Here is a 12,723-nt window from a genome sequence, read left to right on the forward strand (position 1 = left end):
TTTTATATACTTGAGTATTGTTTGAAATATAGCAAGCAGTTATTGAAGGCCGGATATTATAGTGGTTTGTTTTTATCACCTTCCAGCTCGGTTCATGACTGTTTGACGGAAGTAGGTGACTGCTCATCCTTTAAATCAAGTAAGTTTTTGTTAATGTAAATTGTCAAGGTTAAAAATTTTGTAAAGATGCAGTCTTGTTGCCTTAAGTTTTGTAGTTAACAAATGACTGAAATTCAAGTGCCTAAAAATAATTATTTTACGATCTGAAGTCATGTTTGAGAAAATGAATCCATTGTGTAGAGTTTATTTGTACAATGAGGAAGATACGCTTTGTGTAGGTGTCGTCCAGATAAAAAAAAAAAAAAAAAAAATTCAATGTTCAGAAATGCCACAATGATAGGTGTGTTATTCTTATGAATTATGCACAGAAAATGTGGCAAGATTAATGCCACTCCATTGAAGGCAATGATCACAAGGATCTTTGTTAATTAAGGGTGGGACATACGTAAATTGGTTATTCAAGTTTCTAATTTTTTTTCCTTCAAGTTTCAAGTTGTTGTTGTTGAGAGGTTTGGTTGAAATTATACCTAGTGTAGAAGGTTGCATTAAAAAGGGTTTTCTTTTGGGGTGGGGCATATTTTGAGGCCAAAGATTTTATTTTGCTGTTTAGGTTGCTTTCACTATCAAGATTTTGAATCTGAAGTTTTGAGTTTACCTCTGAAACTAAATGGGAGAAAATGCAATCTTGATTTTTATGAAGTCCATTAGCATTGTTACTGAGGTGTAGAATGCAGTGTTTTTGCTCATAGAATAGTTAGTTACTTGGCCCTTCTCAAGTAGGCCTATTAAATTTTGAAGAGCGTTTTCCCAAAAAAACAGGCATTGTATAATAATTGGCAATAGAATATAATTCTCATAGAGAAGTGGTGTTTAGGCAAGGAAAGACTATTAATAGAGATACCAGGCTGAATGGCCTTCAAATTAAGACATGTTTGCTCAAGAAATATTGGTTAGAGTAATGCGTTAAAGCTTAGACCAGATGGGAATTTAGACAAACCACTATGGACAAGCACTTGTACGATGTGTTTTATGTAAACCCAAAGAGCGTAAAGTAGATACAAGAATGTCATAAGTGTTTACCCCATAAGGGGTAGGTTTTCCTCCTGTGACACCTTTCAAACTTTTTATGTAGTCTATTTCTGTTGCTGAATGGCCTTAGTTGCCCTAGTGCTTGGCATATGCCAAAAATCTGTATAATTCAAATTAATCATAGGTGTTTCCAGCTTAAGTGGGGGAGGACTCATTTCACCTTGAGGGGATAATCACTCATGAACCGTAGTGCCTGAGTGTCATGGTTGGCATGGTGTTTGCGTCCCACCTCAGTGGTCGCGGGGTTCGATTCTCTGCCATTCCATTGAGGAGTGGGAGCTGTATTTCTGGTGATAAAAGTTCTCTCGACGTGGTTCGGAAGTCACGTAAAGCCGTTGGTCCCGTTGCTGAATAAACACTGGTTCCATGCAACGTAAAAGCACCATACAACAACAACATATCCATGTTAATCATATATATATTTTTTTTCAGATAGGCGTTTGTGTTGGAGCCTTTTTAATTTCCTTTAAAGGTAAGCTAAAATTTGTTTACTAAATAAAGCTAAGAGGCTGTTATAATTCTAAGTAAATGATGACTTTTAATACGCTATTATGATAACTTGTGAAATTTACTTGCCCTCTCTGAAAGATTTCTGTATGTACATAGATATTGATGACACTTCTTTGACTAACACTTTTCCTTTCATTACAGGTGCATTTTTAAGGCGTGTGGAAGAAAGTTTAATATGTACAGTCCATCTTGGCCAGGTTGTGTGGAACTGCATGTCATCACCAGGTTTTGAGATTGGGTAAATGTTTCAATGAATATTTCTATTTGAATTTGTTGTAATTTAAAACAGTGACCAGTAATAAATTGATAGACAGTGAAGACAAACAACGCCAAAGTTTTGTTGTATGGTCATTTTAAAGGCTTTTGGGCAAAAGTGTTCTATTATGTTATTTCCTTTCCAGATGAGATCACTGTGGCCAGCCCATGCAGCATCTTGTGCAATGCAATACATTTGAGGTAATACATGGAAATTGTCATCACCAGGTTTTTAGATCAGGTTAGTTTCAATATTTTATTTTATTTTATTGTAATTTCAACTGATGAAGTTAATCAGTTCATTTGATCATAACTGAAAACATACCCAGCTCTCTGAAATTTTTTTGTATGGTCAGTTTGAAGGCCTTTGGCGAAAGTGTTCTATAATGTTATTTCCTTTCCAGATAAGATCACTGTGGCCAGCCCATGCAGCATCTTGTGCAATGCAATACATTTGAAGTAATACATGGAAATTGTCATCACCAGGTTTTTAGGTCAGGTAAGTTTCAATGTTTTATTTTATTTTATTGTAATTTCAACTGATGAAGTTAATCAGTTCATTTGATCATAACTGAAAACATACCCAGCTCTCTGAAATTTTTTTGTATGGTCAGTTTGAAGGCCTTTAGCGAAAGTGTTCTATAAAGATTTTTCCTTTTTCCAGATAAGATCACTGTGGCCTGGCTTTGCAGCATCTTGTGCAATGCAATACATTTGAAGTAATACATGGAAATTGTCATCACCAGGTTTTTAGGTCAGGTAAGTTTCAATGTTTTATTTTTATTTTATTGTAATTTCAACTGATGAAGTTAATCAGTTCATTTGATCATTACTGAAAATATACCCAGCTCTCTGAAATTTTATGTATGGTCAGTTTGTGAAGGCCTTTAGCGAAAGTGTTCTATAAAGTTTTTTCCTTTTTCCAGATAAGATCACTGTGGCCTAGCCATGGAGCATCTTGTGCAGTGCAATGCAATGCCTCAGGTAACGTGAGAGCTTACTTTTTTCTTTATTTATACTGGATATGTTGATAGTTTTGTAATGCTGGATTATGTTGATACATTTTTTTGTATTGATGGAAATTTTTTTTAATGCTGGTTTTATTGATAGGTATCTTAAACTGGTTTTGCTGTTCGAATGTTTTGTAGTAGTACTAGTAATATTAGTACAGACTGCTGAATTAATGCCTCTGTTGACAGTCTTGAATTGTTGTAATTGGGTTAGTGCATCAATGGTGAAACTGACTTGAGATCACCATTTAACTGTATTAAAGAGAAAAAAAAAGCATTTTCTCTAAAAATTTTACATCAGGAAGCCCAACCTTTTGGTTCTGGAAAATGTCTTTTTTTTTTTTTTTTTTTTTTTTTTTTTTTTTTTTTTGTTAAAAAAGTTGTAGACATTGTAGTGAAAGTCGGTAAAAAAGTGGAGACATGTAGTGAAAAAGTGACTACTATTTAAATGTCTGAAATAAAAACAGGATTTGTAGGGAATTAGACAATAAATATAATTGAGAGAAAAGTTAATAAGGTAATTTGCTTCAAATTGGTTATGCTAATCAGACAGTAGGTGAATCACTTGATCCAATGGAGAACAACTATAAATGCATAGTGAATGTTTAGTTGGGTTTGATAAATGAAAATTGGATAGGTGTAGGACGTATTAATTTAATTTAAAATAAAGTAGTGAGGTGTGTCCAGCCACTGTATGCAGTGTGTAGTGTTCTGTCAATTTAGCAAAATTAATCGCACATCAGTGCGTAGTTTTCCACAAATGATGATTCAAATACGCTATTATGATAACAGTGAAATTTACTTGCCCTCTCTGATATACTGGAAATGAAGCGGATATATATCTTTGGTGGTGGTATTGAAATACAATTTCTTTTTGCAGGTGATAGTTTCAGTGAAGGGACACAATTCAATAACCAATCTTTGGTACTGGATTTGAAGTCAAGGTACGTAAAGACGAAAGAGAGAAAAAATGAAAGTATGATAATTTTGCATGCTAACACAAAATCCTTATGTACTAGATGTTCTAGCATTCTCAGACTAGGCAGTTTTTCTGAATGATGAGAAATATTTTGTTTGATGAAATTTTGAAAACAACCCAGCTCTCTGAAATTCATTGTGCAAACTATGAATGCAGTTTGCGATTTCTGCAGCAATTTGCTTTCCTTTAGCGTCAAAGATTTTCTTTTTGTCAACAGTGGTGAGGGAAGGTCAATGATATTGGTGGATCCTGCATAGAAACCACAAAATTAGGTATGTAAATTTTTCTCTAGTGTCAAATCTTCCCAAGTTATGGTTCTGTGGTTTTATTATGAATTTAATCTGAATCTGTCAATGAATTTGAAGGTGTTTATTAGGTGGTGGTTCATATAGGACGGGTTTTCAGCCTCGGGTACACCAAGGGTCTGTCCGGGGGTATGCGCTTCCCTTGGGTCTTGAATGAATGTACTTGTTCCTCTGCCAACTAGGATAGTTAATGAAAATCAGTTTCAGCGGTTTCATTAACTCCCTTTGAAACTGATCTAATAAAAAAAAAAATTTCCTTTTTTTTTATGTAATTCTTTGTTTACACTATTATTGGTAATGTCTGGAGAGTTGTGTACCAACTTCCCCTCAGTACAGTACTTGGAAATATGCAAGATAGAATGGTTTTCAGAGTAGTTTTTGTTTTCCACGTTATGCATAGTGAAAGGGGTACATTACTGACATTACAAATGGCTGAAGGGTACGTGGGAAGAAATAGGTTGAAAACCCCTGATTTTGGAGATTTGCAACATGTAGGTGTCCATCTTTACAGTATTTACATTATTTGTCATCTTAATGTGTACATAGTTTTCATTCCTGTGATTTGACCCTTATATAAGTAAAGAAAAGAACAGTAGGCTTCCAGGCAGTGTGCATCTGTTAGTCTGAAACCAAATTTTACTTGACACTTACGAGGTATCGCATAGTGGGTTATGTACACCACCTTGCAATCTTCACCTTCATAGTTTTTCCCGTTGCTGAATAACCACTTGGTTCCATGCAATGTAAAAACACCATACAAACAAAATCACCTTCATAGTATTTTGTTGTATTGGTATTATAAGCGAAGGATTTTTTAGGATAGCATTCATGGTTGATAAATGTAAAGTGCTGTTATGGAATCATTGAATAATGTTTTGAGTACCGTTAAATTATAGGAAAGTAGTTGTGTAGGGTATTTTTTCATTACAATTGACCTGTTTAATATTTTATACTTTTAATTACTAAGGTGAAGACAGTGTCGTGTTATGCTGGAACATTTGATTCTTCAGCTCTAACCAATCAATGCACTGATTCTTTCTCTCCTGTCTTTGATACTTTAACTGAAATCCTATCGGATGAGGCCGTCAATTATTTTTTTCTCTCTCCTAACTTGCAACTTATTAGAAATTGTATTCTTCCTTAAAACAATTTTTTTAGGCCTGGTACTAAGGTCAGTGTTATTAAGATGAAACTATATATTGAGCATTGGGTTATGATCACCTTGATTATTTGTTGTTCTGATGTTTGCCTGATAATTTTGTTTTAGCGGGGTGTAATTCTTGTACTAATTTTTTTTTTCTTTTGACCCCACAATAAGGAAGGACTGTTGTCAGATATCGGGTGCCGTGGTTTTAGATATTGGAAATATTGTGACGTAAGTATATAAGTAGTGATAACCAATCAATGCACTGTGATTCTTTCTCTCCTGTCTTTGATACTTAAACTGAAACCTATCGGACGAGGCTGTCAATTATTTTTTCTCTCTCCTAACTTGCAACTTATTAGAAATTGTATTCTTCCTTAAAACAATTTTTTTAGGCCTGGTACTAAGGTCAGTGTTATTAGGATGAAACTATATATTGAGCATTGGGTTATGATCACCGTGATTATTTGTTGTTCTGAAGTTTGCCTGATAATTTTGTTTTAGCTGGGTGTAATTGTTGTACTAATTTTTTTTTTTTTCCTTTTAACCCCACTAAGGAAGGACGGTTGTCAGATATCGGGTGCCGTGGTTTTAGATATTGGAAATATTGTGACGTAAGTATATAAGTAGTGATAACCAATCAATGCACTGTGATTCTTTCTCTCCTGTCTTTGATACTTTAACTGAAATCCTATTGGATGAGGCCGTCAATTTTTTTCTCTCTCCTAACTTGCAACTTATTAGAAATTGTATTCTTCCTTAAAACATAATTTTTTTTAGGCCTGGTACTAAGATCAGTGTTATTAAGATGAAACTATATATTGAGCATTGGGTTATGATCACCGTGATTATTTGTTGTTCTGAAGTTTGCCTGATAATTTTGTTTTAGCTGGGTGTAATTCTTGTACTAATTTTTTTTTTATTTTTTTTCTTTCACTGACCCACAATAAGGAAGGACTGTTGTCAGATATCGGGTGCCGGCGTTTTTAGATATTGGAAATATTGTGACGTAAGTATATAAGTAGTGATAACCAATCAATGCACTGTGATTCTTTCTCTCCTGTCTTTGATACTTAAACTGAAACCTATCGGATGAGGCTGTCAATTATTTGTTTTTCTCCTAACTTGCAACTTATTAGAAATTGTATTCTTCCTTAAAACAATTTTTTTTAGGCCTGGTACTAAGGTCAGTGTTATTAAGATGAAACTATATATTGAGCATTGGGTTATGATCACCGTGATTATTTGTTGTTCTGAAGTTTGCCTGATAATTTTGTTTTAGCTGGGTGTAATTCTTGTACTAATTTTTTTTTTTCTTTTACCCCACTAAGGAAGGATGGTTGTCAGATATCGGGTGCCGTGGTTTTAGATATTGGAAATATTGTGACGTAAGTATATAAGTAGTGATATAGGGTTGCACTTTGTGCGGTTGCTAGGATGAAACTATACATTGAGCACTGGGTTATGATACACTGTGATTATTTGTTGTTCTGAGGTATTAAAATTGTAGCACTTTTAAGGGGGGGGGAACTCTTCCATAGTTAATGTTTGTATATATTTTGCAGGACTCATTCAGCCGATTTGAAAACAATGACCAGTGGTAAATAAATTGGCTGGTTATTTTAACAAATGTTGGGCGGTAAGTTATCTATCTTGATTTTGTTTTTAATAGTTTAAGCTTGTCAAAATTTTTACATTTTTAGTTCTTTTAGATATGAACCTTTTTTTTTTGTGTGTGTGTGTGTTATTTATGGATGCCATGGTCATCCTTATATTTCACTACCGAGTAGTTTCTGGCCTTGTATCTTGTTACTTGTCTTCTGACCAAAGCCAAAATTTTAAATTTACCACATGAGCTGACTATTTCTGGCATTGGATAAAAAAAATTGAAATTATTTATAGGATGAAACTATACATTGAGCACTGGGTTATGATCACTGTGATTATTTTGATCAGCTGCTGTTTAATATTTTTCTCTCATTAATACTACAATAATTTATTGTCGTAGGAGATGGTCGATTGTTTCCGAAACCCAGATATCGGGATCGTGATATGTTCGGGGTAAGTACTGGTAAGTATACGTTTTGTTGTGAGAAAATATTTTGATGTTAAAAGCGTATTTTGGGACTGGGCTATTGAAAGAAATAAAAGAATATTTGTTCGAAGCCTGTTCATAGTAATTGTATTTATTGTATATGTGTAAAAGAAAGTATTTTATGCCTATTTTTCACATTTGGTTAGTCCGTATGGAAGGAAAAGCAAATATTCTATGTACAGTTGATGTCACAGGTTGTCTTATTTTATTTTCCAAGAATTAATAAAGATTCGGATAACCACCGTGTGTTATTACACTTTATCTCTGCCCATTTTTGTGTTCTGAAAGGTTAATTTCAGGTCATTGTGACATGGCTTGTTAATTTTGTTTTTTCAAATAACTTTCCTATTTTGACCTGTATGAAGTCCTCTCGGTGCATTGTTAATTTGCAGTGAAAACCAGTACCAACGGGAGAATTCTCGACCTGTAGAAAGCAGTTTGAAACGCAAACCTGTTTCTCAAGTATGAGTGGGGACGTTTGTTAACCGAGTCGGCCAAATATGGTAGCACAATGAAGAGGGAACTTCCAATTATGAATATAAATATTTCTTGTAGTTGGAAAAGCAGGATGCATGCTACAACCATAACGGCCCAATACAAAGAACAGACTAGGACCGCAAAGTCTGTAAATGCAAAAATAAATAACTTCCAGATAATGCCTCTAAAATAAGACCGACAATGAGGTTAAAGTGATTTAGTCGATTGAGTAAGACTAAATCTTTTATGGTTCATGATCTAAGCTAGTTAGCTACTTGAATGGTGGTGATGCCATAGATCAATCAATGCTAAGGTGTGGATTAAGATATCCAATAACTGATACTTTGTCCACCATTGGATGAGGTCAACCAAAAGTGTTTGTGCGTGCCTTGTTAACGAGTGGAAATAAATGCATGATTTAATAAGTAGCTTTTGATTACGAATGGTCACAAGGGCAACACCAATTACACAACGGACCATTGCAAACGAGGCAAGTCATATTTTTTGTTTAAACTCACAATGTAAGAATGAACTGTTCCCTGTTGCTGAACAACCACTGGTTCCGTGCAACGGTAAAACTCTTTAGAAACAAACTACTCTTGTTCACTGAATTTTGAATTAATGGATTTTTTTTCACTCGTAAGCTAACTGGGAAACATTAAAACGTGAGAACTATATTTCAGGAAGTGTCGTAACACAGTATTATGTGGTGACTATAAACAGGAACGGTAGACGTGAATTTCCCTCCAGTCCTTTTAATATTGTGGTATTACCCTGTAATTGATCTACACTTGCTGAGCAGTCACTGAAACTGCTCCAGTGGTACATCGGCACCCTTTGGTGTTAAACGAGAGCAACAGATCAAGGGAGTCTGATCCCTCTTAAAATTTCAATTATCGAATTCTGTGAGTTAACCTATATCTATGGAGTTAACTTATGTTACGGCCAAAACGCAGAATTCCTACACTTCTAACAAAACTAATGAATAGAAACAAAATATTAAATAGTTTCAATATAAATTTTAGGTGGGAAATGAAGAAATCTTCACCATTAAATGAAATATTAGGGAATTATAAAATGTATATTCTAGTTTAGCTGTAATTTTATCATTCGAATTCACCAGAGGAGTCCCAGAAATCCCCTCTTGACATCATTCATAAAAAGCTGGGAACTATAATAAAACTGCCAAATCGGTATTTTAGTTGGTACATTCAAAATAAAAATCTGCCAGCCACCTACAACAAGTGGCTCAGTGGCGTGGTTGGTTTGGTGTTTGCTTCTCACCTCTGTGATTGGGGGGGTCGATTCTCTGCCATAACATCGAGGAGAGAGAGAGGTATTTCTGGTGATAGAAGTTCTCTCGACGTGGTTCAGAAGTCGCGTAAAGCCGTTGGTCCCGTTGCTGAATAACCACTATAGTTCGACAGATTTAAACTGATAGATTGTTTTCGTCTTTGGGTAAAAACCCTGTTGCCACATTTACCAGTATCCAGTTTAAAATACCTTACTTTATAACAAATGAATCAATAAATCGGTAGTTTAAAGCTTTTAGCATGTTTTGCTGGACTTAAGCGTTCACATATTGTGATTACAATTTTATTTGTAAATAAAATGAGAAATCGCATTTATAAACGTGACAATGTTTCAAAAAACGTTGCCACTTTTCCTGTTACCTTTGACAGACGAAATGCAGATGGGCCAAGCCTATTAAACCATGAAGTTTAAAGGAATTATCTCTTAAGCTACCCTTTGTATAAGCCCCACCCCCGGTCTAGCTGAGAACTCTAGCACCAAAAAGAATGTCTTCTTGCTTTAACAATAGTCCGTAGGAAAATTAATTTATTCCTACAGAAAGCACGCTGTGAAACGGGCAAATGCAGTTAAGCATTCCGAAAACTTGCAAACAGGCGATGCTGCAAAGGATAGCTGTTATTAAAGTAAGATCATCTGACGACGAAGATTCTTCGTAATGTACATTTTGTATAGAATCATTATTACAATTCCTGCGATAATTATTGTAAATAATTTTTTCTCTCAATGATGAGTTTATGTGCAACAACCTTATAAAAAGTAAAAATTGTTACACGCATTAGACCGTGAGTGAAAAAGGAAATGAAATTCAAGTAAATCATAACTTGATGAATTAGAATGAGGGGGAAACCTAAAATGAAGAGCAATGGAATCCAAAATATTACAAACTTGTTTAGGAAATGGATAGTATGGCAGACGGAAAATTCAAATAAGATTATAAGAAAATGTCATAAGACATACATACTGAATGGCAATTACCGATTTTTATTACTTTTAATGAAAAACATCATATAAAATATGTAATATAATAAGCAAAATTTAAGGGTATAAGTCATAACAAATATAAAATTAAATAGTCTCAAAAGTAATACACAAATAAATAGGGATCGAGTTTACGGATTAGGATTTATACGGTCAGTTGCATTAGGTAGTCCCAAATATTGCCTCCCTGGGAGATGGCTGAGGACTAAAGAAGGGGACGATTTAAAGGTTAAGAGAGAACTGGCGACAGGGTTTTTCTCAAGGAAGTAAACAATCTATCAGTTTAGATCTGTCGGACTATAGTTCCATACAACGTAAAAACACCATACAAACAAAACAAACAACCTACAACGAGTTAAACTTATTATATGAATGGCAGCCATAATGTTGAGGATTTGGTCTCCTTTATCAACATCTATAGAATACCAATGCAAGACCAATATCAAGCAATTTAGGAGAGTCTTGTCAGGTGGGAATGGGTATCTTTGGACGAATTACTGTATTTTGCTCTATAATTCAGTGTGCTTGGTCAAAAGCTGTGAAGTTAGGCGTGGAATCATCTTATAATATTTTAACCATTTACAAATAAAATAAAACTGTAGTGTCTGATCTTTGTTTGGATCAGAGGGTTCCTCTCATCCAGCAATTGAGCAAACCACTAACTTATTACCCTTAAAGATGCCCTATCATCATTCAAAGCTGCTTCAACAACAGAAAAACACACCCTAGATGAATTCTCTTGCAAGACTTGAAATGCGGATGGGAAGGAATTAAGGTTTTTTTTAAAGCATAATCTAATATTATCTCGTACTTCCTCGTCTGGTTAGGTTAAGGGGACCTTGGTCAGGCACGACCTAGTGCATTAATACTAGGCTAGTTTAGGGAGCGTTAGGCTATGATTTACACTGATCTTTGCCTGCCACCTCGGTGGCTGCGACTTCGAATCTCGGGCATTCCACTGTGGGGTTAGAGATGTGCATTTCTGGTGATAGAACTTCACTCTCGACGTGGTTCAGAAGTCACGTAAAGCCGTTGGTCCCATTATAGAGGAGTTGTGGAGTTCCATTTGACAACGTGTGTGAGAGAGAGAGTGTAGTTGCTGTACGGATAGTTAATGACTGTATTGGCTGTTAGTGAGTTCTGGCTGGGTTGTCTGCTGGTAGAGATCAGTTTTTTTGAGTCCGTCTTTTAGTCAGAAGCTGTGAGAGAGAGTAGTGTCGGCAGTGGTCTGTGAAGACATTGATAGCTATAGTCAGTTAAGTGGTGTGTTTTTGAATTGTTATTGGTTTGTTGCCGATTGTTGTTGGGTTTGATATTAGTAGTTGATTAGAGTAGTTGTGCCTGTGTTGGATTTGTTGTGCTTGCGAGTTCCTGTTGAGTTATGTGTGAGTTGTTGTGGTTGTTGGGGAGCTGTGGTTCCTTGGTGTGGTTGTGAGTTGTTAAGGGTTGTTATTGGTGAGCTGCTGTTGTTGGTAGGTGTGTGTGATGCCTTTTGTGCTGTTGTTTTTTTTTGTGTTGCTTGTGGTTTGTGCAGTGGTCTTGGGTTGTGATTGTTCCTTTTTTGTTGTTGTGTTGTTGAGTTTTGTTGTTGTGTCGAGTTGTGGTTGTGTTCCTTGATTATTGTTGTGTTGTTGTTATTGGGTTGTGGTCCTTGGTTGTTGTTGTTGGTATCTCTTGTGACCTCGACCAGTGGACAGCACAGGATAGGCCGGAGTATCTGGAGAGTTGGTAAGTATGTGTGTTTTGTGTTGTTTTTGTTTTTTGTAGCTATAGGTCAATTGTCCTGCATGTATGTATTTTGTTGTGTAAAGAAGAAAGTGTGACTGGGGTGGGTTGGGTAGCAGGAGTGATTAGGTTAATGTGGGGAGGGTTTTGCAACTTGTTTTTTCTAGCTTGGGATCCCGCCACACCACTGCTGAATAAAACACCATTCAAACAAGCAAGCTATGATGTATCACTGTCGTTGCCTCTGCTATGTCACTTGTTTTATAACTTACTAATTACAAACATGAATCAGTTCCAAATTATTATCTTGTGGTTTCTGTATTTTTTTTATTATTATTATTTGGTTTGGTGTAATTAACTTGTTGCAGTGTCAATCAAAAGCCCCGATCTCCCTCTGGATATAGGAAGTAGTATGGAAATCATGATATATCGAATGAATAGTACAAACGATAATGGTGGAGTGCATTAAAAACGAGATAGGTCGTCTGAAATGCAAAGGCGTTATGCTGTGAGAGAAATTTGTAATAGACATTTGCATTACCCTACCTTCATGGTAAAGAATGAACCAGACAGGTACCACCATTTATCACCAAGAAGAAATACAATGTCTAGGACTGCTACTGGCCAAGTTAATAGTATATATGTAAATTAAGTCTTTACTACAAAAAGGGTGACCTAAGTTGTCGGGGGATGACGTGACAAAATCTCAAATGGAGTGAGAAAGATTGATATGGCTTACCTAATTCATTCTCCTCGTTCCAGTTTAGGGAATTGAATTGGCA

General features: G+C 35.5%; 1 long non-coding RNA gene across 1 annotated transcript; it reads left to right on the forward strand.

The window, feature by feature from the left end:
* The first annotated feature begins 157 nt into the window (after nucleotides 1-157).
* On the forward strand, nucleotides 158-7,686 carry LOC135196898 (uncharacterized). Its single transcript, XR_010310510.1, has 14 exons — nucleotides 158-1,621; nucleotides 1,801-1,897; nucleotides 2,061-2,155; nucleotides 2,319-2,413; nucleotides 2,579-2,673; nucleotides 2,841-2,898; nucleotides 3,805-3,868; nucleotides 4,121-4,175; nucleotides 5,527-5,583; nucleotides 5,910-5,966; nucleotides 6,304-6,361; nucleotides 6,684-6,740; nucleotides 6,918-6,991; nucleotides 7,361-7,686. It is a non-coding gene; the product is annotated as an uncharacterized LOC135196898 (long non-coding RNA).
* The last annotated feature ends 5,037 nt before the right edge of the window (nucleotides 7,687-12,723 follow it).

The sequence above is a fragment of the Macrobrachium nipponense genome, chromosome 18, assembly GCF_015104395.2.
Source record: "Macrobrachium nipponense isolate FS-2020 chromosome 18, ASM1510439v2, whole genome shotgun sequence".
Classification (NCBI taxonomy): Eukaryota; Metazoa; Arthropoda; class Malacostraca; order Decapoda; family Palaemonidae; genus Macrobrachium; species Macrobrachium nipponense.